Here is a 6483-nt window from a genome sequence, read left to right as displayed (position 1 = left end):
ATTTCATCACCATTCATGGATGCCTGTTCCCTCTGGTTTCTGTTTTGGAAATAAACCCTTTTTACCTGCACCAATTCTGCCTCCTGCCTGCAATTGGGTCCTCACCTCCTCCGACGCCCGCCATTCATGACAGTAGGATCCGACCACAAATGGACCCAGCAGGCGGTATGATGACTTTACTTGAATACTTCAGCCGTGAGGCAGCTAAAAGCCTCCCGACTGTGGTGGATCCAGACCCGTGGTTTCCTGATCCTCCTCCTACAAGGTCCAGGAGGAGGAGGACATCCAGGCACCGGGGGCGGCAGCCCCTCGAGATCATGACTTCGAGCGAACTAGTGGGACTTCTTCTGGGACTGGACACGGAGCCAGAGCCATTGGACTTTCCGAGTGGTTGCCTTTCTGGGGGACTGGATTGGCGATAAGCCCCAGGCCACTGGGGCGGGCATCGTCCCGGAGGTCGACACCAGCTCCTCGGTCCACGTCTCGGGTGACGCCATCAGCAGCACTGTCACAGTTGCCGCCACCAGCTCCCAGGCTCATGCCTCCAGCTTCGCCTCCAGTTCCAGTGCCTCAGAATCCCACGCCTGCTCCAAGGTCCTGTCCTGCGCCACCGCATCTCACGCCTGCTCCAAGGTCCTGTCCGGCGCCGCCGCATCTCACGCCTGCTCCGAGGTCCAGCCCTGCGCCGCTGCATCTCACGCCAACTCCAAGGTCCTGTCCGGCGCCGCCGCATCTCACGCCGGTTCCGAGGTGCTGCCCTGCTCCGCAGCGTCCGACGCCGGCTCCAAGGTCCTGCCCTGCGCCGCAGCGTCCCATGACGGTGTCCAGGTCTTCTTCCCCTGTGTCGGCACCTTTATTATCCACAGCTCGGGTTCCTGTTCCTGAGGGGTTCTCAGGTCGAGACGCTCCTCACCCTGCTCGAGTTCCTGTTCCTGAGGGGGTCTCCGGTCGAGACGCTCCTCACCCTGCTCGAGTTCCTGTTCCCGAGGGGGTCTCAGGTCGAGACGCTCCTCGCCCTGCTCGAGTTCCTGTTCCCGAGGGGGTCTCAGGCCGAGACTCCCATTACCTGCTACTGGTGCCCGAGCCAGAGATCCAGTCTGCCCGTCCAGAGATCCAGTCTGCCCGTCCGCCACCGCCAGAGATCCAGTCTGCCCGTCCCGAGATCCAGTCTGCCCGTCCGCTACTGCCAGAGATCCAGTCTGCCTGTCCTCCAGAGCTCTGGTCTAAGCCTGCTCCGCCTCCGGCGATCCAGCCTGCCTGCCTGCCAGAGACCCAGCCTGCCCGTCCGCCGCCAGAGCCCTCCGGAGGTTCTGCCCCGGCCGGCCTCCTGACCTGATCCTGCTGTCTGCTCAGCCTCCGGGTTGTCCGCCGGAGGTTCTGCCCCGGTACATCCTGCCCCCTGTCTGGCCTCCTGACCAGATCCTGCCGTCTGTTCCACCTCCAGGTGGTCCCCCCTGAACTCTGTCGTGGGGCCTGTCTTGTTTTGGCCTGGCTTTCGACACCTCGAGGAGCCCTGGGATGACCGTCGGGTCCCGGTTGCCTTGGTCCAGACCGCCGATGCACTGATTGGTTTCGCACCGACAGTCCTGGCAGCCACAGAGTCACAGCCGGGCAGACAAAACCTGGAAACGGTTAGATAAAACCAGGCAAGCACTATTGGAGTCTTTTTTGGGACGGTAAACCACCTCAGACCAAGATGGCAAGTGTTTCGGCGTGGAGCTGGAAGAGGGCCGGGGCGAGGTAGCAGGGTCCCAAGTCATTGTGTCCTGGAGAGCTGCTTTAAGTGACGCTATGTGAATCGACTGCTGGTGGGATACATCCATCAGGGAATTCAGATGACTGTTTTTGAACTTCAGTTCTTCGGATAGCTTCCGGGTGTCTTCTTTCAGGTTGGTGATCTGTCTGTTTGTTATTTCCAGGCTTTTATCAGAAAGTGCCGAGGCAGCCATTTCAAGCCTTCTCTGATTTCTGGTTAAAACAGTTCTTTATAAAAACCAGAATATTAAAAGCTACGGTTAAAAAAAGTGTGACTGTACAGTTCAGGTTTTTTTAAAGGCTTTAAACAGATTTAAAACAGCTAAAAGCCAATAAAACCAGTAAAAATCAAGCAAAGTCAGGCAGAGCGTCTTGTACAGCGTCTGTCAGCGGAAGCGGAAGCTGACATGGAGCCACTGTTTTTACCGTAACGTCTCAGTGTCAAATGATCTGATCATAATTAATCAGTGTTGTCCCTAAATGCAGTGGTGTCAGACTAGGGGGGAAGGGAAACAATGCCATTTACCCAGGGCCGACTCCAGGGTGGGGGCCCTTGAAAGTCCTGGAAAGTTTTTTTGTGCTTCGTTTTCCCCTTTTCAGTTAATTAATATGATAATCAAAGTCAGTTTGCCTGAATAGATGTGCAGACAGACAAAATTTTGCATTATAATGATAGATTTTCTAAAATTTTGCAAAATGGTTTAGTCCACATCAGCAACGGTTGTTCTGTTCAACCGTTCACTATCCTCTCCACTGTCTTGAGCGCATTAAGCTTCAGGATACCCGACGGTCTGTCCCACTTCTGTAAGTTGATTCATTCTAATCAGAGATGAGACTGGTAAAGGTGGTTTTGTCAGCAAATTTCAGGAGTTTGACAGAATGGTGTCCAGGTGTGCAGCTATTGGTGTACAGTGAGAATAACAGAGGAGAAAAAACACAGCCCTGGGGGTATCCGGTACTGATAGACCAGGAGACAGAGACATGCTGCCCGAGTCTCACAAACAGTCATCTGTCTGTCAAGAAGTCTGTAATCCACTTGCACATGGAATCCAGCACATTTACCTGGGAGAGCTAAAGTCCACAAACAGAATCCGAAAGACAGGATCCTGGGAAGCCCAGGTGCTGGAAGATGAAGTGGAGGGCAATGTTTACAGCATTGTCCATAGATCTGTGAGCTCTGTGGGTAAGCTGTAGGTGATCCAGGAGAGGGTACATGTCTTAATTTTGTTTAGAGTTTTTACCACAACAGAACCAGTAGCTTAATGGGGAAAACTGGCTTCTTCCAGCAAGATAATCCTGTATCGTAAAAATACAGACCCTTTTAAAAACCTTTCAAAAGAAGGCATTTGAAGTATTTATGCTACCCTGTTCAATCTCATAAGAGTTCTGAAGTGGAAAAGAAGAAATGATTCATGATTTTGAAAGTAAAAGGGAGTAGAGGATGATGGTTATTATTTGTATAAACCTTTAGTATAAAGCTGACTGCAGACAGACAGAGGAAGATGGATCCAGAGAGAGCTCCCAGGAATCTTCTGCCGACAGCTGAATGTTATCCAGATTATCTGAAAGACACCAAAGATTCTACAGGAAATTGTTCTGGGTATATAGGAATATTGTTGCAACTGCTTGGCCCTCTTTCTGGTGTTCTACCATCATATACAAAGTTACAGGTCAAGTAAAGAGAAAGCTAAATTGCCTACAGGTACGCATGAACATAAATACTGTTCTTGACTTCTGCTCTCAGCTGTGGGAGAACCACGAGCCTCGCACTGACCCTGAAAAGAAATAAGTGAATATGGAAAATTTATAAATGAATAAATAATATAACAACTGAGTAAAACATATGTGGGTAATAAAAGTCAAATGGAATTGTATTTCCATGAAAATCAGCCTTTGCTTTGGGGAGAATTGATTATTTTTTTTTTTTTCAACATATTGTTTTTCTGCACAAAGTTACTTTTACTGTAATGCTGTAGTCTGGACTAGAGATAACCTTACTGTCAATGTTGCATTGTTAATCTTTAATGTGTAACACAGCTACAGAGTTCAACAGATAAAGTAGCTTTAATTGAAATGGCAGCAAGTTTAACATTTCTGTTATTTTTTTAGTCTGTGGGAAAACAAACAAAAGAAAAATAATAAAAATAAAAACCAGCTCTGTAGCTGGATGTATGTGTGTGAGAGAGAAACCACCCTCAGGTTGAACATCAGGAGGCCGCCCTAAGCTTTTCCTGACTCTCACTGCATCCTCTCTTGTCTGTCGTCTCTCTATTTCCTGTCTCCCTCTCTTTTGCATGCCCCTATCTTTTTCTATTTACATGTACCTTTAGGGTTTTAACTGCAAGCACTAAACTGTTAAACATTTTCTTTATTGTCAAAGCAGAGTAACTCAATATGATCAGCTGTTTCTCTTTTAAAAGAGACAGGTTTCCCTTAATTACTTTATTTTTCATTGCCTCATTGTAATTTTACTTCTTTCTTGGCCTCCTCTATTTTTCTGTCCTATCTCTATCTAACTCCAAGTCCTCTCCGTTCTACCCTCACTTTCTCTTTCTTTCTCTCTGTCTTTCGTTTGGTGCCAGGTCGTGGTGGTTGGTGGTTCCCTCTCTCCAGATGGCCCACTCTGATCATTTATTTATGACAGGAGAACAGAGGAAGGCCTTCCCAGCTGCTGCCGCCTGGCACCCCCCTCAGTGTACCCACAGACACACACAAATAAACATGGGCATACATATTTGAACAATGACTAACACACATTTGTGCAATTATTCACTCAAACCCCATCGCAAATACACAAACATGCAAAAAAAAAAAAAAAAAAAAATTACCCCCTTTTTTTTTTTTTTTTTTGCAGTGTCACACATTTCCACATTGCTCTCTTCTGCTGTCAGGCATGATTCTGTTCTGCACTTTAGCACCCTCTCCCTCCCTCTACTTCTCTTCCTGCCTCCAGCTCTCCTCCTTTCACCTCCTGCTGTGGTGTTACTGACTCTGTCACACAGGAACAGACAGAAGGAGAGACAGAGGGTGGGAGGGAGAGAATGTGATAGCATGGGAGGATTGTGTAAAATTGTAGAGTTTGCAAATGTTACCATGAATGTGCTGCAGCTAGTGAGAAAGATGTCTTTTGGGGGAAAAAAAATATTCTGTGAATTGAGAAAAGTGCTAAACTTTTAGTGTGCATGATTTTGACTGGACAGAAATTATACTTTTCATTGTAAACTACTTTTGTAATTTGCTTTGGATGAAGAAGTTGCCTTACACAGGCTGCAACTACAATATGTACAACTTTGTGATAAGGCTATTTTATATATTTTTATTGCCCAGTAGGTTTAGAATGAAACAAAATTGCTGCTTGATGTCCACCTGCAACATTTATGCAAGTACAGACTTCAGAAGCATCATGAAGCTTTTGTGTGGTTGTGTTGTTTTTTTAAGGAAATCAACTAAAACACTGCTGAGTTGATTGGTTAAAATAAAAACTGAAATTGTAGACATGTTTAGTCTTCGTCATCATTTAACAAACTCATTTTTATCCTAGTTTATTGACATCCTAAATATAAAATGCATGGATATGAGCACATCATATGTAAAAAGAAAAGACGACATGGATTTAGAGGTAAAAAAATAATACATCCCATCAAAACTCAGTGCAAGTTAGGAAACTGAAAAGCAGTGAAAAGATGGACGTGAATGAGGGTTATATTATTTTTTATACTCTGGTGGAGATGTGAACATGTTGATGGTATTAAAGTAATACATTTCTTAGGACTTTCTGGACAAAATCGGTAGTTTCTTTCAGGTCATTTGGTCACATGAATGCAACTTACGCAATTATTGTAGTGCACCAATTGAATTTGCTCATATGATGTTAGCTGCAATAACCATTACACTGATAAATTCTCTTTTAAGAGAGAGAGAGAGAGAGAGAGAGAATTCCTAATTCCATCTTTAAAATGTTACATCACACAAAGATCCTTTTAAGCACCAAGCAGGGAAAGATTTTCCACTTCTTTGACAGTTGTTCTGTGTGTTCTGTCATCACTAATAAACCTATTGAACTGTTATAGAGCCAGATCAATGCAGGGATTTGGATACAAACAGTCTATAAGTTGAAATTGCTAGAGCTCAAATCTCATCCTCTCAATTCTCCTTCACTCAGACTAAGCCAAGACACAAGGTAAGTCAGCTAGGCCTTACTTCTGAGCTGACTTCAATTTTGCAAACAGGTTTTATTAACATTTATGTGGACTGAAAAAGATGTGATCTGAATAAATTCATACTAAACATGTTGCTTACTGTTTGATGTATAGACACAACTACTGTGTATACCATAAGAAACAAAGGTTAAATCATCTTGATGAGAACATCATGACTGACAGTGTTACACATTTTTCTTCTCTGTTTTATTACTTATTTTAAACAAAGAAAACCTATATGTACATTTGTCATTTCTTGAGGCCTTGCAAATGTGCTACCCATAATTCTTTCTTCATAACACATTTGCATTTCTGTTCCTTCTTATCTTTCCATTGTTTTTTTTTTATGTTTATTTACCAGCGGTTGTCTTCTTCACTCCTTTTTTGACAGATTGCTCAAGATTTACAGCTTAGTTTTGTGAAATAGTGTGAAAGAGGACGTGTATCATCCTGCACTTATGCCTGCACATGTGCTTTTGCTTCTTTGTGCCACTCATTAGAGACATACCTTGCTATCACTGCTGATTAA

The sequence above is a fragment of the Melanotaenia boesemani genome, chromosome 6 (assembly GCF_017639745.1).
Source record: "Melanotaenia boesemani isolate fMelBoe1 chromosome 6, fMelBoe1.pri, whole genome shotgun sequence".
Lineage (NCBI taxonomy): Eukaryota > Metazoa > Chordata > Actinopteri > Atheriniformes > Melanotaeniidae > Melanotaenia > Melanotaenia boesemani.
This window is presented reverse-complemented; position numbering follows the sequence as displayed.